The sequence below is a fragment of the Lucilia cuprina genome, chromosome 5, assembly GCF_022045245.1.
Source record: "Lucilia cuprina isolate Lc7/37 chromosome 5, ASM2204524v1, whole genome shotgun sequence".
Taxonomy (NCBI): Eukaryota; Metazoa; Arthropoda; class Insecta; order Diptera; family Calliphoridae; genus Lucilia; species Lucilia cuprina.
The window spans coordinates 1,355,614-1,383,481 of record NC_060953.1 but is presented as its reverse complement, the minus strand read 5'-3'; the positions used below and the strand labels follow the sequence as shown (position 1 = coordinate 1,383,481).

General features: G+C 27.1%; 1 non-coding gene across 1 annotated transcript in view; it reads left to right on the top strand.

Annotated features, from left to right (window-relative positions):
* LOC111675231 overlaps positions 1–27,868 on the top strand; it is a 266,694-nt gene that overhangs the window by 212,155 nt on the left and 26,671 nt on the right. Inside the window, exon 7 of the transcript XR_006940948.1 lies at positions 14,279–14,286. This is a non-coding gene — a transcript (uncharacterized LOC111675231). The remainder of the gene's footprint in view (positions 1–14,278; positions 14,287–27,868) is intronic.

Below are 27,868 nucleotides of genomic sequence, written 5' to 3'. Positions count from 1 at the left end.
GTCTTGTTTTAAATTTGTTCTTTTATGTGTTTTTATTAGAAAAAATAAAGAATTCCATCAAATATTACTCATACATTTACTATTTTTCCATTATCATTTAAATTTTATTTTATAAAATAGTTATTTTCAATAATAATTCAATTTTATTTTTCTTTTATAAAAATAAATAAATCCTTGAATATTCTTTATATATTTAAAAATACTTAATATTCTTAAACATACATGAATCCAAATAGAATTTCTAAAAGAACCAGTTCAGTGTACATACACATACGTGTGTGCAAGTGTAAATTTCAAAATAAATTGGATTATCCTTTGATTCATTTCATTCGAAAGCCTTACTGTATGTAACACCACCATTGTACACAACTTCCGAAGAGAAATCTTTATATCTCCAGCAGTGTGGGTCTAATTTATCATTTGCTTTTGGCTTTTACGAAAATACAAAGTTTATATGATCAGGAATGTCCTTAAAGATACACAAGTACATACTTTCAAACATTTACAAATTCATAAAGATGAAGGAGGTGTTAATTGCATAAATTCGAATGCATTGAATGCGGTTTACAAATGTCGTCTTTTACTTTATGGTCATCATCATTATATGCATTTCAAATTGCATTTCATTTTTGTTCGTAAAAATGATATTTGAGTTTATGTAGGAAATGGGGTAAGAGCGAGCAGTTTCATCTTACATTTGATAAAATCTCATTTACTAATTTGTCAATTTTTGACCAGTGAAGTGTCAAAGTAATTTCCGTTTGGTTAATATGAGTATCAAAAGAAATATGTATATTGGATTAAAGAAATGCTTTTAAGTCCATTTTCTTTAAATACTGAGGAAAGAGATCTCTATAAATGGACTAGACTACAGAGTACATTATAGACTATATAATACACCATTGACTAGACTATGGATTCGAATAAAGACTAGACTATACTGTAGAATAGATATATTCATATTTGTCTTGCCCCAGAATTTATGCAACATTTTTTATTCACTATTAAATATTTTATATTTTTATTTATTTTTAAAATTTAAACTTTTACGATGATTGAAATTTTTATTAAGCTTAAAAAAACCTTTATTTCGAAAAATAAATTTATGACCCTTGTTTTAATGAGGATAGATTGCTGTTATGGAGTGGGTGCCAATTAACTCTCAGAGAAGATGAGAATACAAAATAATTAAAAATATTTTGTTATTCCCATAAACAAATAAAATCCCCGTCGGAAATAGAAAAAAAAAAGGAAAATAAAACAATTAGGATTTTTCGGAATTTTATTCGAATGATAGGAAAACTATACCTGTTAGTTTTAGAGGCAAACAGCCAAGAAAATTTTTTTTGATATTGAGGGAAAAACGGAAGCAACATTTGGCACCATTTTGACCAGGTTGACATATACATTTAGGCATTGTGTGCGACAAGGATAGTCTACTATTTAGAAATTTCAGCTTGCGTATACGATTGAAATTGCAGGGAAATCTAATGCCGTCACTATTATTAATGCCATGGTCGGAAAAGCTTCTTTTGGCATTAACACCCTAAAGTTTAAAAGTCATAAATTTTGAAAAGATTTTCGTATTGTCGTTTTTCCACGTATGTTGGAAACTTGATGAATTACTAGGAAATTATAGTTAAATTTTATAACCAATTTAATACAATTGATAAAAATCTTAACAAATTTAAGCTTTTTTCAGACTTTACATTTCTTTCTTTAAATACAAATAAATCAAATGGTCATCTGCTTTAAGCACAACAACAAATGAAGCTGTGACTTGGATCAAAAACAAGAAGCTACAAAATCCAAAACAGAATATATTTTTTAAGGTTTTCATTATAACCATAAACCATAAATGAATGCCAACACTTACAACATATTTTGGTTTGTTAATTGACTACAATAAGAAAAATTACACAATTAAAAGATAAAATGAACAAGACAATTTTTTTAAACAAATTCTTTAGAAATAATTTATAGTCATCTTGAAGTTTTTTTTTTTTGTTTTTGATTTTTTGTTGTGGGCCAAAAGAAAGAAATGAAAAAAGCTAATAAATTTTGAGTTTGTTGTAAAACAGATTTGTAAAGCACCTTTTCGTTTCTTTTCTTTTTGTTGAGTCTATTGTGTGTGTGGCAGGGTAACAAGACGTTATAAATTCTCCCCTTTTTCTTTGGGAAATAATGCAAAGAAATGTAGATCAAGTGTTAGAGATTGTATATATTGTGTCCATAAACCAAGCAACTTTAGATTATGAAAAATTTATATGATTTTATTTTTTCGGTTAAAAACTCATTAAAAATGATTATTTTTCTTGAGTATGTTTGTTTAGATTTTTTTTAAAATGTAAAAAACGAAGAAAATGAAAAATGTTTTATTTCTTTTAAAATGACACTATTATTTCTGTGGAATACGTAAAGAGTAATAATGTTTTAGAATAAAGTTTATTAATGTTAATTGTCCTAAATTCATTTTATGTGATCATTTTTTGGTTAAATGCTCATTATGATTTGATGGAATGTGATGGAGTGGCAGACACATTAATTTTTTTAGTGGTTTTTATGTTTATGTTACAGAGATATCTTTTGATTTGATATCTTTTATTAATTTAATGATTACTTTACATGTGTTACATATTTTAGAGAATATAATAATAAAAATTTTTATATTAAAACATAGGAACACATTGAAGTCTAACATATAGTTTTCTCTACGACTAGTCTAAAATATAGTCTAAAGTTTGTTGCCCAATCTATACTCTACTTCATGGTATAGTATATAGTCTAGTCTATAGTCTATATTCTTGTCTATATTATAGAACAGTCTATATTCTAGTCTATAGTCTAGTTTATAGTCTAGTCGATATTCTTGTCTATAGTATATATTCTAGTGAATGGTCTAGTCTATAGTCTAGTATATAGTCTAGTCTATAGTCTAGTCTATAGTCTTGTCTATAATCCAGTCTATAGTATAGTCCAAAGTCTAGCCTATATAGTCTAGTCTATAATCTAGTCCAGTCCAGTCTATAGTCTAGTCTATAGTCTAGTCTATAGTCTAGTCTATAGTCTAGTCTATAGTCTAGTCTATCTATAGTCTAGTCTATAGTCTAGTCTATAGTCTAGTCTATCTATAGTCTAGTCTATAGTCTAGTCTATAGTCTAGTCTATAGTCTAGTCTATAGTCTAGTCTATAGTCTAGTCTATAGTCTAGTCTATAGTCTAGTCTATAGTCTAGTCTATAGTCTAGTCTATAGTCTAGTCTATAGTCTAGTCTATAGTCTAGTCTATAGTCTAGTCTATAGTCTAGTCTATAGTCTAGTCTATAGTCTAGTCTATAGTCTAGTCTATAGTCTAGTCTATAGTCTAGTCTATAGTCTAGTCTATAGTCTAGTCTAGTCTATAGTCTAGTCTAGTCTATAGTCTAGTCTAGTCTATAGTCTAGTCTAGTCTATAGTCTAGTCTAGTCTATAGTCTAGTCTAGTCTATAGTCTAGTCTATAGTCTAGTCTATAGTCTAGTCTATAGTCTAGTCTATAGTCTAGTCTATAGTCTAGTCTATAGTCTAGTCTATAGTCTAGTCTATAGTCTAGTATATAGTCTAGTCTATAGTCTAGTCTATAGTCTTGTCTATAGTCTTGTCTATAATCCAGTCTATAGTATAGTCCAAAGTCTAGCCTATATAGTCTAGTCTATAATCTAGTCCAGTCTATAGTCTAGTCTATAGTCTAGTCTATAGTCTAGTCTATAGTCTAGTCTATAGTCTAGTCTATAGTCTAGTCTATAGTCTAGTCTATAGTCTAGTCTATAGTCTAGTCTATAGTCTAGTCTATAGTCTAGTCTATAGTCTAGTCTATAGTCTAGTCTATAGTCTAGTCTATAGTCTAGTCTATAGTCTAGTCTATAGTCTAGTCTATAGTCTAGTCTAGTCTATAGTCTAGTCTATAGTCTAGTCTATAGTCTAGTCTATAGTCTAGTCTATAGTCTAGTCTATAGTCTAGTCTATAGTCTAGTCTATAGTCTAGTCTATAGTCTAGTCTATAGTCTAGTCTATAGTCTAGTCTATAGTCTAGTCTATAGTCTAGTCTATAGTCTAGTCTATAGTCTAGTCTATAGTCTAGTCTATAGTCTAGTCTATAGTCTAGTCTATAGTCTAGTCTATAGTCTAGTCTATAGTCTAGTCTATAGTCTAGTCTTTAGTCTAGTCTATAGTCTAGTCTATAGTCTAGTCTATAGTCTAGTCTTTAGTCTAGTCTATAGTCTAGTCTATAATCTAGTCTATAGTCTAGTCTATAATCTAGTCCGTAGTCAAGTCTATGGTCTAGTTTATTGTGTAATCTATAATCTTGTCTAAAGTCGAATCTTTAAACTACTTAAGTTTTTTGACTAGTTTAATCTGTATTCTAGTTAAAGTGAATTTCATGTAAATATTAACTTTCAACTGCTTTTAAATCAAAGCTTATTTTGTGTCGAACTTTGTATTTGAGTCTTTAAAAACTCATTTAATTGAGCTTTTATACAGCTATTTACATTTTTTATTTATCCAAACGAAGAAAAAAACAATCCATTTCCAATGTCTCTCCTGTTATAAGTGTTATTTTTTTATTGTTTCGAGCCAGACACTTGTTTATTGTTCATTGTCCTGGCTGATTTTTAATCAACATTAAAAAATCCTGCGACAACAAAACACAAGACCTTAATAAAAATATTAATGAGTCTTTAGTGTTTTTCTTCTTGTTTTGTATTTATATATTTATTATTTGTTGTTTTTGTTTGTATTATTCGTATTATCCGTCAACCAAAAATTACTAGGAATTTATTTTGTACACCCAACCATCATACGCTCTTTTCCCATATTACAGTCATAAAACAAATGTTAAAAAGTCCTTGTTTGAGTTAATTTTTTTCTACTTTTAACGTGGCGTGAATTTTTACACGCCATATAAATAATGAGCTGCTTTTATATCCAGCCAAGTCCAACTTTTGTTTAAATATGAAAAAAAAAAGAAACAAACTCCCTAAAAGCCAGTTACCTTTTGTAAAAGGGTTTGAGTAGAGAACAGAGACTGGTTAATAAATGTCAAAATAAAAAACCCACCTTTAGTGGACACCAAACAGAAAGCTAAAAATGTTTGGCAGTATTTCATCAAAGTTGGGTGATGTTTTTTTTCTGCAAACTTTTTTTCTTTTGTGCAAAAATGTATTTTTCTGTTTTGTTTTTGCATTTTTTTTTATTTTCTGTATAATTGCCACCCTTTAAGCTATTTAGCTGTGCTAATTTTTTTGCTTTTGACATGATTTTTAATAAGGAAAAACTCTCTCTTCACTGATTATCCTTAATAAGAGTTTTGTTTTGTTTTCTTGTTATTTTTTATGGGTTCATTTCCCAGCGGTCAATTATTTTGACGTCTGTGATTTTTTTTGTCACGTTTCAAGTTTCAGGTAGTTTCAGTGGTTTTTTTCTCGACTTCTTTTTTGTGTTCGAATAATTTCATTTTAATTTCCGTTGAATTTAACAAATATATTATAAGCATGCATGCATGTTTAAGAGGATGCCAACGAAATGTTTGAAATTTATTTTAGCAAAAATAATTTTGAAAGTGAAAACAGTGGGATTGTGCGAAAATAAAAAAAGCTGGACTATATATAGTATTCAATCAATTTCCCAAATTATTCCTAGATTCGCAAGTTATGTATTCGATGTATTAGAAAATTAGTTTTGTTTATTTTCTCTAACTTATTGTTTAATGCTTACCCTTATTACCAATTTTTGCATCATTTATTTATCTTTAGTTTCACTGTAATTTTGGGTTAATTAACTTTTTCAACTTGAATACTAGGTGATGCATACAGTTTTGTGTACTTTACCATACTTGACAATATGTTTTGCAAATGACATTTTAAACGAAAAGTATGTAAAAGGTTTTACACCTTTTAACAAATGATTTTCTTTTTAATTTAAAAGGCAAAAGTGAGAAAAATTTAAAATAAATTATAACAATAATATCGCTTTGACAAATAAGATAAGGCGCTTTATTTTGAATAAAATCCGAAATATTCTTTCAGTTTCTCAGAAGAATGGACTCAAGAGTAGGTCCCTGCTCTAGAGAATATACCGATTAAAAGCATACAATTTTCTATATCCATCATCATACAAAATTCAAAAAAAATGATATTTACAAAGATCGTGATCTCTCTTGTTTTTTTTAAAGCAACTACTTTCAGCAAAAGAGTAGATGATTTTTGGTGAAAATATAAATATAAATAATCACAAATACCTATCTATTTTGTTCAAGCATTTGTGTACGATGTTTGGTGGTGATCATGATCATTTGATCGGCATATTTCATCTGCACTAAATGATCATTTTAGTATGTAATAGCTTTAATTTATTTCGAAATATTCCAAACTCTCATAACGTTTCTATGAATTATGCGCAAACACATTTTAAAATTCTGTGATAAACTTGTCACTTGTTATTTTGAACAAGAAATTGTTTCTTAAAATTATCTGGAACTACTCTTGATGGATGCTTATGGTGGTTATACCGCTAAACTTGTCACATTTTTAAACATTTTCTTTAAAGATCAAATGTAAAACTACTGTTATATGTAGAAAAAACCTATAAATGTGTTTTTAAAGATAATTTTAAGAATTTTATTTTTTTATTCCCCAAAAAAAAAAGAAAAAAAAAACATCATTGGTGGCTTCTTTTATATCTGTTGTCTACAAACAAGTGATTTAATTACTTTTGTTTATTTGTTTCTTCTGTTGGAATAACTGACCATTATAAAGATTTTTCAGACACATAAAGTAATCATTAAAAACATTATTGTTTATTATTATTCTAAAAAAAACAAATAATGTATAAAAGTTATGCATTACCTTTAACTCATTTAAAATGCAATACATGTAGTAGTTTTCTTTTTTTATTTATTTTTAGTTTTAAAATGTTATTAAAAAGAACTGATAACAATACCACCAGACACTAAACAATATACATGTAGCACAATAAAATATTAAGATCATCAAACTGATCATCATTACCATCAGAGTCATCATCATCATTATTATTATTATTATTATTATTATTATGATTACGTGTATAATAAATTTCACACGCCTATGACTCACTTTGGTTTATTTGGAGGTGATATTGTAGTTATATTCACTTTTCCTCTACTTCCACCATAGTTTTCTATATGCCCAGAGAGAAAAGCATAAAAATTGATAATTTAAACAGTTATAAAGTAAACATTTTACTTGTATATGTGTTTTTTTGTGTAAAGAAACTTTAGACATCGATACGTTTTCATCTAATTGTTTACACAAATAAAACATTTATTACCCAAGCAAACGATCAATAGAGCAAGAGAGACTGGCAGTGATCGTCACATATTGACACCATGAGACTAGAGATCCATAACCAAAATGATGATAAATACATATGAATGTTTTATAGCAATTCTCATAACTCTTTGTGCCTATCACTTATGTATAAAGATCATACTGATCATTGTTAATGTTTTTTTCTCTTTTAGGTGGCTTCTTGGCTGTCTTCCTACCTTTTGACAGTTAATAATTTCTATAGCTAATTGTCAAGTTTTGTTAATAGTTTTTTTCTATTTTATTTTCAATTCTAATTGTACAAAAGTCTATAATAAAACAAAATTAGGTTAACAATTTTGTTATAATTTATTTTATTCTATTTTTACTTTTGTCATGTAACAATGGTTTTGAAATTTTGAAAAAAAAATAAATGAACGAATTGTTTTTTTTAACACAAATTAATGATGACTAATCATTGAAATCGATCAACGAAATGCATCATCAATCTTGGTACGAAAAATGAGAAGAGAAAAATTTTTTAAAAATAAACGGAATATCGTTAAAGAAAAAAATAACTTTAATTGAAATTTAAACACTTTAATCGTTAATATATTAAAATCTTAAAAAACGAATTCTGCGATTCACGTTAGAGTTGAACCCACGTTCACCGTACTGATAGACTAGAACACTTTCAATCTTCAAAATTATGGAAAATTCGTAAAAAAAAATTATAAAAAGAAAATTTATTCTATAAAAAGAATTTGTTTGAAATTTTTTATAAAAATATTATTTATTGAAAATTTTATTTGATATTTTTTAAAAATTTTATATAAAATAAAATTTATTGAAAATTTTGTATAAAAAGAAAATTTATTGAAAAATTTCCATAAACTTAATATTTATTAAAAAGAGAATTCATGGAACATCTTTCACAAAAAGGAAATTTTTTTATAAAAAAATTTATTGAAAATTTTCTGTAAAAACAAAATTTATTAAAAATTGTCTATAACAAGAAAATTTATTGAAAATTTGTATAAAAATAAAATTTATTAAATATATTCTATAAAAAGAAAATTATTTTTTTAAAAAAAAAATTATTAAAAATTTATTCAAAATTTTCTATAAAAAGAAAATTTATAGTAAATTTTTTATAAAAAATAAAATTTATTGAAAATTTCTATAAAAAAAAACATTTATTGAAAATTTCCTATGAAAAGAAAATTTATTTAAAATTTTCTATAAAAAGAAAATATATTCAAAATTTTCTATAAAAAGATTAAAAATTTCCAATAAAAAAATAGATTGAAAATTTTTTAAAAAATTTTTTGAACATTTTCTAAAAAAAGAAAATTTATTGAAAATTTTGTTTGAAAGGAAAATTTACTAAACATTTTCTATAAAAAGAAAAATGTATTGAAAACTTACTATAAGAAGAAAATTTATTGAAAGTTTTAAATAATTTTTTTTAAGTTCTTTAAAAAGAAAAGTTATTAAAAATTTCTTACAAGAAGAAATTATTAAAAATTTTCTATAAAAATAAAAAAAATCATTGTAAATTAAAAAAACAAAATAAATTTTTTTAAAATTCCCTTAAAAAAATGGAAATTTGTTATAAAATAGAAAATCCTCGATTTAAAAAACTTTCGAAAGTTTACTAAAATTTAATTAGTTTCATAACTAAATAAAATTTTATTAATTTTCTTTTTCTTCTCAAGGACGTCAGCTATCAGCACAAACCTAACTCAAATCAACTAGTGAAATCAGTTGAATTTTATAAAAATCATTTAACAATTTCAACCAGCATTTGAATTTCTGTCAATATATTATTTTTCTTCACCAATCCACTTGCATTTTTGGCTTGGTTTAGCTTTTTCATAACTATGATTTTTTTTCAATATTTATTTTGACACATTTCGATTTGTGGTCTACTCTCTGACAGTTACAATTTGTTCATATAAAACGTGTAAGTTTTTCATAAAAATTTATAAATTATTTATAAATAATGTTCATACATTTGCCACAGTATGTTGGTTGCTTTGTTTGTTTGTATGTGTGTAATTGTTGTTATTGTATAAATTAAATATTTATTTCAAGTGGCTGGGCCCACAGCAGCAGTAGCACAGCCATTATTTTCATATAAATCATATTTTAGTTTTCTACAGTAGTTGAACAAAAAAAAAAAAATAAATAAATAAAAATACAAATTCAATTCTATTCAAGTCAATTCATTGTGATTGATAGAAGCTGTTATAATTTATTGCAGTTTGCAAAAATACTAAAACTACCAACTAACTACTTATCGTATTTATTTATTATAATTTTCTAATCAATATTCTAAACTCATATTGAATGTTTTTACAACGAGTATTATGCTTGAAATGAATTTTGCACTGACTCTGTCATAAATGTATAATGCCAAGTGGAGTCAACTTAAAGTTGGCTAAATAACCATGAGAAGTTTAGAACCTTTTTTTATAATGGTTTTCAAACATTTATTATAGTATGTATGTATTTATTTTCATTAGAACATACTGGTAGTTACCTCACTCAGTACTCATCTTAAATTGCTTGAAAGGTTGTTTCGAATGCCAAGAAATTAATTTAACTTGAGTGCTAAGAATATTTGATTATTAAGCATAATAAGTTCAACATAAGTTTTAATATTATTACATATCGCAACGATCATTATTTCTAAATTTATGCATAAACTTATCAACAAATTGCTAATGTATAAACTAATTATTCCCAAGAAATCTAATAGGAAAATTGTATGTAATAAAAATTTCAAATCAAAACATTTTTAGGTCAATTACAAGATCCCTAAATTTAAAAACCATTTGCTGCTTTTGTCAGTAACATAAATTAAAATTTGACACAATATTTGTGTAGTTTTCCAAACAAATATTGACAATTAAATTTCATTTGACCCAGATAGAAATAAAAGTTTTAAATTTAATGTTTTTCAAAGGGGAGATATTAATTTGAACATTTAAGTGTCATGATTTAATTTTTTTTAGAAAACAAATAAATATTCGTACAAAAATGAAAGTGTTAGTGTAACCTTACAAAAATTTCGTAATGGCTTTTACTTACAGTAGCATTCTCTTATGAATTGCTATTACTTACCGTTTGCATTACACACTTTTAAGTACTCTTAAAATGACTTACATATAATCAGATGAGTAATAACTTCATTTAGAGTTTTGTCGTTGTACGCCATAAAATATATTGGTAATGAGTGTTGTAGATAATGTTGTTATTTCATGCATTACTTTGTAATGAGTGGCCATTTTTAATAAATTATTCAATAATTTTCTAAAGCCTATGTCTAAAGAACATTTTATATATGAAGAAAATTAATAAAAATTCAATAAGAAGTAAATTTAAAGAAAAACTTTCTATAGAAAGAAAATTTATCGAACATTTTCTACAAGAAGAAAATTTATCAAAAAAATTTTAATAATAAAGAAATTAATCGGAAATTCTTAATAAAAAAGCCAATTTATAGAAAATTGTGTATAGTAATAGAAAGTTTATAAAAAATTTTCTATAAGAAGAAAATTTATCAAATTTTTTTATAAAAAGTGGTTGTTTTTAGAAAATTTTATTTAAAAAGAGAAAATTTATCAAACATTTTCTAATTGAAAAAACTTTTGAAAAACTTTATATTAGAGAAAATTTTTAGAAAACTTTTAATTAAATTAATTTTTTTTTAAATTTTCTTAATTTATTGAAAATTTTCTATTAGTTTAACATTTATGGATTATTTTTTAAAGAGACAATTTATCAATAATTTTTTTTTAACAATAAGAGAAAATATATCAAAAATTCTTCAAAACAAAATTTATCAAAAATTTTCGAAAATTATCGAAAATTTTCTATAAGAAGAATGTTTATCAAAAGTCCTCTATAAAAAGAGACTTTATAGAAAACTTTCTTTAAGAAGAGCATAAGAGGAAAATTAATCGGAATTTCTCTAGAAGAAATTTATTCGAAAAAATTTCTATAAGAAAATTTATCGGAAACTTTCTATAATAAAATAATTTATAAAAAATTTTATATAAAAAACAATTTATAGAAAATTTTCTATAAGAATAAAGTTTATCTAAAATTGTTTATGGAACAAAATTTATCGCAAACTTTCTATAGGAAGAGAATATATCAATAACTTTTCTTTAGAAAAAAAAAAATTCAAAAAATGTTCTGTAATAAGAAATATTGTCGTTTATCGTTAGTATGATTATTTTTTTCATTTATTTATGCCGTAAAAATCATAAAATATATAATTATCTTCTGTTGTCTTTCTTTCATGACTTCTAAAAGTAAACACAGCCATCACATCCTCTATGATTGATTGTAGTAAACATGACAAATCATAAAAAAGAAAGTTGTATGGCATACTTTTAGGCGAAACAAAATAAATTGAAGACACACAGAAGAAATCCTTATTATCAGTTCACCACAAAGGTTTCCTCCACTAATTAATTAAGCAAGTTATTAAAAACATACACTTGTTATAATTTATACCAAATAAATGAACGTTTTTAGATTTTTCGAAATGATCAAAAAATGCCAAATCATGAAAACTAAGTAAAAGTAGAAAATTCAATTACTCTAATACTTATTATTTTCATTTTGATGAAATCATTGAAGATTAAATGCATTTCCTATATTCCTAAAATATTTGAATGATTGTGTCCTTTTGTCTAAAGCAAACCATTTGAAATCAGACAGGTCATTTAGGGATAGTTTTAATGTTATTTACTTCGTAGATATAAATAAGTGAAATGTTTATTTATTTCTTACTTTCATACATTATTCATAAGTTTAACATGAATGGGTAAATTACTCGTTTTGCTAAATAAAAATCATTATAAGACCATTTGGGTGGAATAATTTATACAAATCATATACAGCTATAGCTACAGCTGTGTGTGGCAAGTGGCTGTTTTAGTTTTTTTTTTTTTTTTTTTGCAACTTTTTCTTAGTAGCCATTAAAGGGTCTTTACATGTCTGAATGTATGACTTTTCTAGTAAGTGTTTTTATAAGTGATATAAAGAAGCTTTAGGTCCTTAATTGGTTAAAACATTAAAATTAAGTGATTTAATTGTTAAGCAGCATATAATGACTAAAGACAAAAAGGTAATGATAAAATTAATAGAAGCTTAAATTCTCAATTTATTGCAAAGTATAAGATTCTATATCTGAGTGGTTAATTAAAATTGTTATAAAGGGTGGTTTTTACTTTAATCATAAAATAAGTTTTCAATCAAAAGATTTAATACACTTTTTTGTTTTTACCAAATAATAAAGCGTGAAAATTTACGCGTTGTTAACTATTCATAAAAGAAGATCAAAGGGGTTGCATTGGCCTTTTTTTCTACTTCCTGTTTTTGTTTGGCTTGTGCAAGTGTGATATTAAAATGCTTTCAAAGTGTTAATTTGGAAGTTGTTGAAAATCTAAAAAGCCTTTAAAAAATAAGCTTTCTTTTGTATTATTCTCTCAACAAGAGTAAAAGTCATCAAAGGATTTTTTTATAAAAAAAAACAAATAATAATGAATGTGTTGTGTGTTGGCAGAATAAAAAAGAAAAATAATTAAATTCATATAAAACATTTCGTTTTAGTGCTCTAATAAAATAGAAAAAGTGCGTAAAAAGACTTAAGGAACACTAGAAAAGATTTTCCAGACTCAAAAGAAATGCAATGCTTTTGACTTTTACAAAGCTTTTACGCAATTTTCTTTAATTTTGCTAAACATTATTTTAAATGCTTTTCGTTAAAAACCTAAAAGACATTTACGAAAACATTTGAAAAAATTATTAAAAAAATTGCATTTATAAAAGAATTAAACAAATAATAACGATACATTTTCTATTTATAGAAAATTTTCACTAAATTTTGTTTATTGAAAATATTTTATTCATTTTTATAAACAAATTTTGGTAAATATCTTTTTTATAGAAAATTTTTGGTAAATTTTCTTTTTATAGAAAATTTCTGTTAAATTTTCTTTTTATATAAAATTTCTGTTAAATTTTCTTTTTATAGAAAATTTCTGTTAAATTTTCTTTTTATAAAAAAAATTTATAAATTTTATTCTCTTAAAAAATTTTGATAAATTTTCTTTTCTTAGAAAATTTTCTTTCGTAGAAAATTTAAAAAAAAATCTTTTTATAGAAAATTTTCAAAATATTTCTTTAAAAAAATTCAGGAGATTTTCTTCTTATAGAAAGTTTCCATAAAATTTTCTTTTTTTAGAAAATTTTCAAAAATTTTTTTTTATAGAAAATTTCCTTCTCATAGAAAATTTTCAAAAAAATTTTTTCTTATAGAATATTTTCAATAAATTTTCTTCTTTTAGAAAATTTTCATATAATTTTCTTCTTCACGAAAATGTACGATAAATTTTCTACTTATAGATAATTTTCCAAAAAAATCTCTTCATATGGATAATTTTCAATAAATTTTCTATTTATAGAAAATAAGTTTTCTGTTTATAAAAAAAATTTCTATATGTTTTCCTTTTATAGAAATGTTTTGATAAATTTTCTTCTTAAAGATAATTTTCAATTAATTTTCTTTTTTTAACAAATTAGTGGTGCCGGTTAGATTTATATTTTATAACAAATTTTAGAAAAAAGCTTGATAGAATTTTCTTATTAGAAAAATCACTAAATGTTTAGACAAAAAACTTTTCAATTGTTTTTCCAAAATAACCAATTTTATTTTTTTTTTACTTATAACTATAATTACTCTACACTTTTAAACAACAATTTATAGACATAAATTTAAACCCACTCATATATGTTGAGGATAATTTGTTTGGATAGTATTTAGTTAATAAATCGTTCAATAACAAATCATAAGATTGGGCGATTTTGTTTAATTTCCATAATCAATTAAAATTAATATTTACACAATTTATTTTTCTCTCTTTTTTTCATTGCAGGATAATGGGTACGTAATAAACTACCAGTTTGTTTATTTAATTATTTAAAAGTAAGTTTTTATTAATTTAAATAAATTTAAACTAAAATATAAAAAAAAACTAAAAAAAATAAAAAAAACAACAAACAGGATAATTAATTTAATTGCAGCAAGTTAAAAAAGATTAATTGTAAAGGCCTCATGCAACAACTAAAAACAACTAACCACATACAATAGTTACAAGTTGTATTGTCTTTAACTTGGCTTTGGTTTAAATTTTGACAAAAAGTAGTCTAATGGCTTATTTATCTTTCGCTTTAAAATCTTGTATATCTTAAACTATAGTTTAAATTATACCTGATTTACCTGTCAGTATGTGTAACTATGTATATGTGTGTGTGGCAAATGTGTTGTAAACAAACCACCTTCGCATAAAATATTCTTGTGTTTTGGCTGGAAAAAAACAACCTGTTGGCCTAATGTTCAATAGAGTTTTTTCTTGTAGTTGTTGCTTTCATTATTATTATTATTGTTGGCATATTGTTGTCTTTTGCTAAGCTCCATATGATTTGCTTTGGCTTTAAGTTTTTATCAAAGTTGGCAAATCTATCAACAACACCGCAAAAAATAGCGTTGCAAGTTAAACGTAGTTTTAACTGTTGCTTGCTGCTACTTTAAACGTGACGTAGGTGTTTATGTTTTCTATTGCAGCAAAAAAACTATGAAACGTTAATTTGATTTTTGAGTTTCAGAGAATTGAGACAAGCAAAAATTATCAAATAAATTTACGTAATAAATTTTACATATAAATTAAATGGCTAGAAATAGACAACATTGAAAAAATATTGCCAACAGGTGTCTAGTTTTATGAAGTTTTAAATTAAAATTGAAATTAAATGCTAATTTTTTTAAAGTTTATTTATAAAACTACTATAATTGTCAAAGTTTTAGCATTAGCAAATAAAGGCCCCCAATTTAAGACTTAAACTGCAATACTCTTCTGTTTTCTTTATAACATCTGTCAGTTAAACCATTAAATGTATGTATTTTTAGAATCTTTTTTCATGGCTGTAGCGTACAAAAAAAAAGCAAAAATGAAAATATAGTGCATAAATTGAAGAAGAGCTCTTCCCTCTCTATTTCTAACATGCTTATGCAATTATATCTGTATCCATTAAATATATATTTCCACATGCATCCCGTACTTGCACACTTATGCACATACTTATGTATGTAGTTATACAAACCAGCCCGTTTATTTTTTTTCTGCAATTCTTCGATTCTGATATTTTTATGCAACACTCCGACGATGAAGTTTTCAAGATAACTACTACTAAATGGAAACGAATACAAGTGAAATTTTATTTTCTAAAGAGTTGAGACGAATTTTATATGAGCTTCTAATAGATTATAGGGTAACATCTAGACTAGATTATAAACTAGACTAGGTTATAGACTAGACTATAAACTAGACTAGGTTATAGACTAGACTATAAACTACTAGATTATAGGGTACACTTTTAATAAGACTATAGAATTCACTGTAGACTAGACTATAGGCTAGACTATGGACTAGGGTTTAAACTAGACCATAGACCAGACTATAGACTTGACTATAGACTAAAGACTAGATAGACTATATTCTAGACTATAGACTAGACTATGAGCTAGACTATAGACTAGACTAGAGATTAGACAATAGACTAGGCTATATAGAGACTATAGACAACAGACTAGACCATAGACTAGATAAGGCTATAGACTAGATTATACTATCTAAACTATATATTACACTAAAGACTAGACTTGACAATATCAAATAAACGTAATTGTAACTTTTGGGTGAATGTGAACAGCTGTACGTATGATTATTATTATTAATTCTGAAGGTGGACAACAGTACGTATGAAAGACACTTTCTTGCAAATCAACAGAACATACTTTCGCAAAATCATAGCACATAAACCGATAATATGTAAAAAAACACTACTCAACTTAACATCAGGAACTACAAGAAGAAAATCTACTCTTTCTTGTCACCAAGCAAACTCTTCATCATGCCCTTGTCCCCTATAAACTCAGCATTTTCTTAAACAAGTTTTATAAAGAGTTAGTGTACGATTGAGTAGAGAGTAATCTAATGTAAGACATTACAACCCAGTAATGTTTATTATACAATTTTGCGCGGGAAAACTGTACCCGGTTTATAATATTATTTTATTATTTTTTCATTGGTTTTATTCTTAGATTTTGTTTTTTATTTCTATTTTCTTTACGTCGACGACAACGTCTTCGTATTTATCTTGTTTGCTTTTTTTTATATATGCTTAAGATTTTTGTTAAAAATAAATCAACCGCAAGTAGGCAAAAAACTAAAAAGAACACAACCTAAGACAAGAAAAGCCACATGGCATTTCATATATTTAATCTTTATGGATCGTTGGAGCGCATGCGCCAAAGACCACAAAAGAATAGTCGTCGTCTGTAACCAAACAGCCAACCAGCCAGTATGGGCTTTGTGTCTGTGTAATGTTATGACATGTTATTGCAACTCGTTTGTTTTTTAAAGCTTAAGATGCAACTTGCAGTTATTTTTGTTGTTGTTGTATTTTGTTGCAGCATCTTTTACTTCGGCTGACTGCTAGACACATATTATCTAATTTTCAATAAAATTACTATTAATTGTTGCAATTCTTGTTGCATGTACAAGAAGTTATTTAAAGAAATTATTGGTTTTTCTTTCTTAGTGCAGCCAACAAAAAAAATTATAAAAGCTCAAACCTTGCTTAGAAAAAAAGAAGAACAGCAGCTGTATTTAAACTGAAATTGTTAATGTTTGTCTTCAAAAGATTTGTTAGGGGATTTAACACACACACACATACAGTGGTAACAAAGCAAAACACTTTTCAAACTACAATGTAACAGTTTATAATTATTGACATTAAACCATAATTTGTAAATAATTTAATAATACAGTGAGATTCTAAATATCAGAAATATTTACAAAGAGAGTAACATGAAGATGGACAGTATTTTATGCTGTAACAAAAAGTTTAGAAATATTCTGTAATCACAACTATAATATTGTTATATTTATCATATAAATGAATGAATATGATTGCAGTTAATATATATTTGTTTATCACAATTATGTTAATCATTATGTAGGTGAATACAACATAATGTTGTTTTATTCTGATAACCTTATATATTTTTGATCCTGCGGCCTCCTCACCATACCACTGTTTTTGCTAAAGTTATTATTTTTTATGATTTCAGTTTTTGTTGTTTACTACTACTTATTTTCATTTTTCAAGATGCCAATTTTAATTGATTTTTAATCTATAAGATTATTATTGTATTTATAAAAAAAACAACATCAAGAAGGCCTACGGCCGCTTGAAATCAAATAAAGTTAATTAAGGCAATTAATTGTTGTAAAATAAGCTTAATTGCAGCATGATATTAATGATGTTATTTACTACTGCTGTTAATATTGTCATTGTTGAATTTATTTTGATTGTTAAGTATTTAAGTTGAAAGAAAACATTAAATTGAAAACAAACTAAAAATGTTAACCTTGAAAATCAAGGATTACAAAAAGTTCAAACTCAGGTGAAGTTTTTATATAAAGTTAAATGTATACCTATATAAAAAGTGTTTAATATATATTTTTTTATTATTGGAAAAAACCCCCTAGATTGATGTTTACTTCAAATAGGTGATATAAAACAGATGTTTGTTTTTTTTAATAATTTATAATTTGGTGTTCAATAAAAAAGACATTTTTCTTAAGTTTTCAACACATTTGTGTATTAAAACTCCCTCTGATAGCAGGTTTGTTTTCAAAATAAAAAAAATTATTTGAATGGAAAAATATCTAAACATCCGTTAGCTGCTCAATTAAAAGTAGCATAGACTTTTAAAAATTGTTGTCGTCTTGTCATACGTTTAAGTGAAATGTGTGGCGCTACAAAAATAGAGGTATATAAATTTCTTTACAACAATTTGTTATTTAACTAAAATTTTCTTTTAACAACGATATTTTTCTAAAATAAAATATTGTACCCAATGTTCACCAAAGTTTTTTTTTCTATAAAAAAAAGTTCAACAATGATTTGTACAGTTGTAGAAAATTATACAATTATAAAAAATATACAGTAGTGTTTCTTTGATGTCTATCTGATGGCTATTAATTAGATTTATATTTTCTTTAAAAAATTATAATGTTTTGTGAAATAAACAAATACATAGTTTTTATTTCACAACAAAAAATTTACACTTGTGTTTTTATTCTACAACACTTCTATTACAACAACAACAAAACTACTGATAGTTTAGATTTTTATTTTATTTTAAAATTACGAAAAACTCAGCAGGAGATCTAATTTTTTCCTGAAGAACAAAAAAAAAAAGCAACAACAACCACATAATTTTTCCCCCAATATTTTCCAACATTTTCATTTATTTTTATCAATTCACCCAAACCATCAAACGGACCAGGCAACAAGACCACGAAATCATAGATAGGCACACGCTTAAGAATTTCTTACGTTTAAAAATTTTCTCGCGCTTTTATTACAAAATTTCGAAGGGGATTTCCCGTGACACAAGCACGTGTCTCCCCCCTCCGATTCTCTCTAAATCGGTCTATTTTTAAAGGTTAAACTAAAGAAAGATTGTGTGTCTTTTATTTTTGATGTGACTTCTGCCAGAGCTAAAGGAATCAAGACCAAGACCATATGTTGTCATCATAGTTTGTTATTTTGTTGTAGTTTTATATATATTTTTTTGTTATTGTTTGTAGTGTTATTTTTATTATACGATCCCCCTAAATAAAAATTCAGCAGATATGTTTTGTATGTTTTTATTATGAATGGGGGAACAATATTTTTATTTTAAAAACCCCATTTCCATTTACTAAAACAGAAAAATTCTGGAAAAAAGCGCTAGTTATGCAAAAATCATAAAAGTAAATATACACTGAGAAAAAAGTATATAAATACATATGTGTAATAAAAAATTAACATTTGGTTAAATTGAAACTTGTTTAGTCTGTTTTAACTTTAATTTTAAACAAGAGTTGTACTCTATTAAACATTCTCCTATTAACTCAATATTTTTCTCAGTGTTTCCCACCCAACAAAAAAAAACTTGTAAATACTCCTGCAATATTTTGCTTTATATAGAATGCTCTATGACATTAGATGTTTTTTTTTGCTCCTGTTTGTAATATTCGATAAAAACAGGAAAAAATAATGTAACCCAAAACATAAGCCCCTCGACATATCTCTAGAAATTACACCCTACCACTAACTTAAACCAACATGTGTTGCCTTTTGCCTCATACAAGTACAACGATGAGTACATGCAGCAGATAGTTTTTATGTTGTAGAAGTGTCAGTTTAAATTCTCCTCTTTTCTGTCAATCAAAATCTAAAGATTTTTTGACACTTTGTATCTTTTTTTTCTATTTTTTTGTTGATATCAGTGAATATATGTTGCATTAGAATATACATATTCATAGACTCAATCGTAAGTAGTGTTGTTGTTACCGCTATTTTATTTTTCAATATTATTTTTAATTTTCTCTTCATAACTCAAGTGTGGCATGCGACATTAGTTTAAAAATTGCATTTGACAGTTTATTTTTTCGTTAGTTTGTATTTTAGTTATACTTCTGGATTACATTTGTAGATTTTTGTTTAGGGGGTTTTAAAGTTGCTTGTTTTTAGATTTAATTTTATTTTTTTTTTTTTGGAGTTGTTGTGTGTTTAATAGGGATCAGTGATTTGTTTTGAATATGATTTCAATATATCAAATGTGTCATTTTAGTTTCAATGTTATTTGACAACACAGTTGTTGCTGTCAAGTAAATTGTTGAGTTTCTTTTTATGTAGTAGTTTAAACGAGGAGGATAGGGAAGGATATAAGTGTGAATTATTAACGAAATATAAACAGTAGGATTATTACAACTAGCTTTATAAAAGTTAATATTCGATATGAACGTAGTCACCAACAATTTTATAAAAAACAAAACAATATTACATTTATATCTCTTCAAAAGTAGCACCAATTGAATTTGTTTGTTTATTGACTTCCAAAGGATCCAATTTTGTTTAAAACTGAAGGTATATTTCTTTTGAATATTGAATTTAAATGAAACTCATTTAATTTTGGAGTGGATTGATAAATGCGTGTAATTTTTATTTATATTAATATTATTTCAAATCAGTTTCATTCCATAAAGTTACAATATCACTTCCTAATAACATCCAAAAAATAACATAAAAATTACTTCCTGAGAATGACTTCAGACGTAGTGAATTTGGAATCAAATAAAGAGAACATCCATCCTATGACAAGTCTGTTAAAATCATCACATCTTCATGTTTTCTTTCGTGGCGTAAATTCTACTTCTTTTTCGTTTCTTTGGAAGTTCTTTTTTGCTGGATAGCCTTTTTAAACTTGATATGCCAGAACATTATAAATATTATTAACATCAGACTCTCGACCAAAAAGCCTCAAGATCAGCAACCAATCCGTAGAAATACGTATCTATGTATCAGAATAAATTGTTTACGTTTCAATATTTAGAATATTTTAGATTACTTTTCTTAATATCCTTTTTCCTAATCACCCTTTTTGCAAACCACTTCACTAATCCCTTGAACATTTTCTCAAATCGGTTATAAATTATAAATATTTGCTTGTAATTACCTTTCTATTCAACATCAATTACACACTTACACAATTTTACATAATTATCTAATATTGTTGTTCTAAAAAAAATAGAGAATCCAATAATAACTTATTTCTTAACAAAAATTTATAAATAGCAGTCATGATCATCACATTAAACATGAAGTGTAGCCCTGGCTGCATACATGGCATGGCTTTGCATGTATTACGAAAAATACACTTTTGTTTTCCTCTTATCGCCTTAAGAAATAAAGAAAATGTCAATCAATTAAATGTGACTGAAACTATACAATACGCACAACTGCAACAACAGCAACCTACAAAGCAGTAGAAACAGCCAGCAACTACATTAACAACTCCCAAAGCAATCATCAATCTAAAAATGAGCAGACTTAAAACTTTCAATACGTTCGTACAACAAAACCAACAATAAGCATTTAATCAAGCATAGTTATGTATCCAACCAACCGTCCATTCATCCATCCATCCATCTATCTATCTATGTAACCAACCAAATGAATATTTTCAACCAGCTAAATCTTTATAAACATATATTCATCCATCGAATCAAGCATATATCTATCCATCCATCCAAGTAACCATATTGATCATCGCATCTATACTTATTAAACATATAAATGGACAGACAGTCGATCGGACAGTCTGTGGAACATACATTATCAGTGTATTGTTAGAAAAAGAGACCACTTGTATATCAAATCAAAGAACAAAAAAAAAGAACCCAATCTTGAAAAAAAAGAATTGGAGCTTGATTTTTATTTGTTTCGTTTTCGTTACTACAAATACTACTATTACGTCCTACTACTGCAATAAATACCCGTACTATATGAGTGGCTGACTGAGTCTACTCCCCTTTCTTATCTTTATCTTTTCAGTTTCATTTGTTTATTTATTATTTGCTTAAATCTTTATCGTTTTAATACTCTGACCCTACTTGGGATTGCAGGTATACTTGCTATAGCAAAGAGTTAAAAAATTATATATTTTAATAAATATCGATCCTTCCAGTTTCTATTTTGACGAGGGTATCTATTAGAGTTCTCACCTGTAAACATAATTACAATATCGGAGCACATATTGTAATATTCATTATGGATCGAAATAAAGTAGAATTCTAATGAAATTTCTCTCGAAATTTTAATATGGTTCAATATAGCGTTCCTTAATATTCGTTTAAGATGTCTAACAAAATTGTAAAAATTTTTTGATTATACAAAATAAAGAATTAAGCAGGAATACTACGTTTACTACAGAATACTATAAAAATAAAAACAGGCCTGTATTTTTTACATCTCGAACTCTTTTAACGATTTTTTTAACGACTACCATTATTGATGTCAGAATAAAAATCGTCTGTTGTACTCTCTTGTTAATATATAATAGTATATTAAGAAACGATCCAGTTTCCAAAGATGGTTTTCGTAGTATATGATTCAAATCATGATCGTACTATAAGACACATGTGTTGATCATAATCATATTATGATTGCAGTTGCAGAGTAGAATTTATATAATTGCCTAATAAAGTTCTAGATATTTTCTTGTCAAAAGAGGCCTTGCTGTATTGAAACCTTAAACTGTTTATGTATGCAGTAGAAGTCCGTAAAGTTTTTTTTTTTTTTACACACAAAATCTTACAACTCTACTACTCGACTGTTGCTGCTGCTGCTGACTCTAAATGTATGGGTGTGTACTGTTGCATGAGTATTTGTATATTTTTATGCTCATGCTACAGCTCCAAGCAGCAACAATAACAACAACTACAGCAACGTATGAGCAGTACTTGTCGAACCATTAAGGCAATGACCTGTTTTTCATTTCGATAAGTTTAGGTTACATTTAGATGGATGGATGTATAGTGTCGAGCTCACACACACAGTCAAACATACATACATACGTTTATCCACCAGTTACTTGCAGTAAGAAAAGAAGTACTGTTTGTGGCTTTAACATATAATATTGGTTGGGTTAAACAGCAACGACAACAAAAACTATACACAAAACAAACTGAAACTTAAGTTTTTAATGTTTTGTTATTGTCGTTGGAGTATATATATGTAGATTTGTTTATGTTTTGTCTCTTTCTAACAAGAACTAACTTAAGAACAGACAGCGGGACAGACGATTGGACTTACATTTAAAACGACGTATAGTCAGTCAAGTAAAGTGCCAAGTTATGTTGACGTTGTTGAGGTTTATTCTATATGTTTTATAATGTTGTAGTAGTATTTCAAACAACCACATCTACATACAACAAAAATGATCGAGTGTGTAATCGTATGCTAAAAAAAAATCAAGAATAAAAAACGCAATCAGCTGCAGCTGTGTTTACATTTTGAACATGTTACAACTTGATTTTAGGTTTATATTTATATTTTTTTATATTTCTTATTGTTGTTGGTATGTATTTTTGTTGTATTTTGTGTTCATATGATTATTCCTCAACATGTTGCAAGTTGATAGTGAAGTAAATAAAAAAATATGATTCTTTAAGAAAAGAGACAAAAAATACAACAATAACAGCAACATCAGAATACAACTTACTATACGTATAATAATCGTATGATACTGCGGAATATTGTATCGCGTAGTATTAAGTATACGTTGATGTGGTCAAACCAGTTCTTGATTTGTTATATAGTGTTCTTTATATTTTCTTGCTGTTGCAGCAATTGTTGTTGGTGTTTTTTCTAATGTAAATGTAAGCTTCTGCTTCATTGGATTTTGTAAGGCAAAAGCACTACAACTTAAAACAAGTAAGAGTGATAGGCTCGTTTATAACGACTGTTATATGCCCTTCATCAAACAATGCATTGTGGTTTTCTATTGAAAAACTCCCTTCGAAGAAATTTTATCTTCTAAGTAGACTAGCATAGTATTGAATTTCTCTTCCAAAGAAAAAAATTGTCTTTATACTTTTTAAAAAGAGTATTGTTCTCTATAGGACAAGTCCCTTCCGAACAGACTATTTTATATCAAAAATGATTTTCGAAGAGTCTAGTTCTGAAAGAATTATAAATTTATCTTGCAATGGAAAGTAATGAGACTGGATTTATGTTAGAAATATTACTTTTAAATATACGCTATTAATATATAATTTTCATTTAAAGATATCAAATTTTTAAAAAGAAAATCTGTTTTTCCAGTGGACCGATTTCCTAAAATTTAAAAATTTATTCTAAAATCATTAGTTCTCTGAGAGAATATAATCCGAGTAGGTCTTATTTAAAACACTCCAGCTGGTATTTTTAAAATGTTTATCTAATTTTGTCTTTCTCGATTTTATGTTTCTTATTTTGCATAATTAAACCCTCCCCTCTCAACAATGTCCTTCAACATAGACATTGTGTTGGAATAAATAAAACAAAATACCTTTTAATTATTTATTTGTTTAAGTCATCTAGTTGCCTGCCTGCCTAACTGGCAGTTTGCTTAGTTAGTAGTAGTATTTACCACAGATTTACTATGTATGAACTTGCTCTTGGTCATCATTTGGTCGCCGGTTTCCTCCTTCTCCAGATCTTTTTGCCCACTGATCATTGTGTTTAAAAATTGGCGCGCAATTTTCCTACAACCCAAACTGCCGTACTGATTATGGGCAAGAGAATACATTTAAAAGATGATTTTCTATGCAATACTTATTATGCGATTTTGTTTTTTTTCATGTTGCATGATTTGATTTAAACACACATTTATGTTGCATTTGATGCATTATTTATTAGTTTTAACTAGACTGTTGTCAATACTTAGGCGAACTCCACCTTTTTACAAAACCACACTTGCCATTTAATATGTGCTTTTGTTGGGGCACAACCAGCATGTGCTTCCATTCGCACCATCAGGCGTTATTGGCAGCACGTTCCTCTTGTACAGTTTATTTTTGTTGTTGATGTTGCTGTTACTTTTGTTATTGTTTCTAGCTTTCGTTTTAGAGGAGTATCAGTGAATTTTGCGCGTTATTATTACTATTTTCCTGTTTTCCCGGTTTGGCAACTCTTAGATGAGTTTTTTTTTTTTGCTGATATCTTGGTTATTCGGTTTGTTGTTGCTTGTTTGGTCTGGGTGTTGCGTGGTGTTTATGTTTGTTGTTTAGTTTCCTTTTTGCAATAAGTCGTATTTTGATTTCTGTTGTTTCTGGCTGCTGTTGCAAGTTTGCTGTGGGCTTTTTGGTGATCTTGTGCTACTTAATGCCAGCAACAGCCCAACAATCAGCAGTTGTATTGATCGTTTTTGCTTGTAGTTGTTCATTTTATAAGTATGTATTACCTCATGGTGGTTAAAGTAAAAAAATAAAATCTGACAAAAAACTTGATGTCTCGAGGGTCTTGTTGTTTCCTTTTAACATTTAATTTTTTTGTCATGTTGCCACAAGTTTATACTACAAGTAGGGAATTGAGGGTTAACAAGAGCCTACTTTTATTTTTTTGGTCGAAAAAGCTTTTAGATAATTTCGCTTATGACATTTACGATCAAGTAAATACAGTTATCGGACCTGTTGTGCATTCTTCTAAAACAACTCATTGGCTCTATTTATGGACCCAGTAGGAGTAAAAGCCTATCCTATACTTCATTCAAATTTTGAAAGTTTCGCCATCATCTGGTTCATAAAATGGAAAACAACAATAGATTGGCCTATAACATGGAATTTATTTAAAATAAAAAAAATTGTTATCAAGTGTCATTTTCTAAAAACAATTTAACGTCATTCTCTTCTTCTGTTGTGCTACTGTTTTTATAAAAAAAACGAATTCAACAAATAAATGAAAAGTACTAACCAAAACTAATTTCGAAAGAAAGCCATCGAAAACTCATAAAAACCCCCTGAGGTATAAGATAAAATCAATCATATTCGAAAGCTTATCTAAAGCCATGAATAATGAATTAAAGAAAAAGAACTTGAAGATAAGAAAAGAGGGAGCTACTGATTATTATTAAAACTTGAGTAAACAGTAGCAAAAGTCATAATATCTTGTTTTTTTAAAGTTCAAGCTACATAAAGAACCCACTGCAACTAAAAGAGCAACAACATGCAGCAAGTTGCTACTGTGTACGCGTGCGCGAAATCCTACAAACACCCGCTGGTTTGTTGTTGTTAAGTTTTTGGACAAAAATATAGACAAAACTGCAATAGCAATAGCAACAACAAATAACACAATATGGACACTTTGACTGGAGCTGTCAATAATATATGTTTGCATTTAGAATAGTAAACAATACTCTAGAGTTAAGCGGTAGGGGAAGCAAAGTTTTTGTTTGGTGGTTTTGATTCTTAAGCCAGGCAACAGGCAGCGATATTTATTTATTTTATTTAATTTTTTTTTTTTTGATAGCTAGTAAAACTTTGCAAAATGAGGAAACTCGATTTTAAAGCTAAAGTCGTAATAAAAAGTGGTATGACGAGATTTTGCTAAAGTTTTTTTATATTTAAGCAGACAAACGCAAACTTTGAAAATGCATGCATTAAAACACTTCAAGTTCATTGGTATTATGCTTAGGATTAAGAATCCCTGCTTCTGGCAGATTTTTTTTGAAGCTCTAAAATAATAAATTTGTTTGCTGTTTTTTTTTTCTTATGCTTGCTGTTGTTTAAACACTTGGGATGCGTATCTGTTTAGTTAAAGTTTGCCAAGCAAACATAAATAAAATATAAAAAAAATAATAAATATAAAGCTTCTTTTCTTAAAAGCAGGTTCAAACCAGTTTGTTAAACATACAACTGGCAGTTTTACGTCGTTCTTTTTTTCTTAAAGGTTCAAGTACCCACCTCCTTTTATTGGATGATACCAGCTAAGAATGGACGGATGGCTGATGGCAGGCAGGCATCTTCATTGCATAGATAGATGGTGGATGGATGGATGGTACTTGTATTCTTTAAAGCCCACTCTGGAGATCTAAAGTTGAATTTTGTCTTGTCTGTTTTTTCATTGCTTTTTCATCTTATGATGCAGCTGCAGATTATGATGAGATGATGACTACGATGAGGCTGCTGATTATGTTGGTTGGCGGTTGAGTGGTTGCCTGCTTGGTTGGTGTTTGTGGCAGATGCTGCTGTTTTAAGCCAGTGCTACTGATGCTAAGGTTGTTGTTGTTGTTGTTGTTGCTGCTGCTTGTTAATGTTACGCATTCGGTAGCTACTGTATTTTGAAGCCTCGTTGATTTTCTTTTCAATTTCATACTTATAGTTTTTATTTACAATCCCTATTATAGACTAAAGCTTTGTTTTTTTCTGTTTGTTGTTGCCAATGCTGGATACTTTACTCATTGTCAATGTCGCTTTTATAAGTTTTTTTTGTTTTCTTACTACTTGTGTGCATTTATTGCCAAGACAAATGGTTTTTGAAAGTTTTAAATGCAACTACAACAACATCAGTTCAAAGCAGTTCCATATACAATTTTTTTAGTTTAAATGTTTGTTGAACATTAAGAGTTCTCTCCTAAAGTGTAGGCACGCGCTTAAGCTTTGCCTTAGCTTTATTGTAATTGTCTTGTTGTTGTTTTTATGTATGTTATACATATAGGTTCTTTTTCAAAACTGTCCGTCCAAACTTTATGGTTTTAATACCCACTGCTTTGCTCTCTATAGTTCACTGTTGAAACTAACGTTTGTACATTTATATGATCACCATTTGGCTAAACAATCACAATGATCAGTCAGTCCATTGGTACTTACAGTCATGCTTATTGTTGTATTACGTCTGTCCTTTTTTTATTTGTCTGTCCAAATGGACAGATACCTTTGTTGTATTTTTGTTGTTTATTATGCACTCTAGTGTTCGGCATTTGTTGTTGTGGCTGCTGCTGGTCAAGTTATTTTCTTTTTTTTGTTTTTTGGTGTGTTAAGATTCATTGTTGGAAAACATTTTCAAACATTGTATATTACAATTTCAAC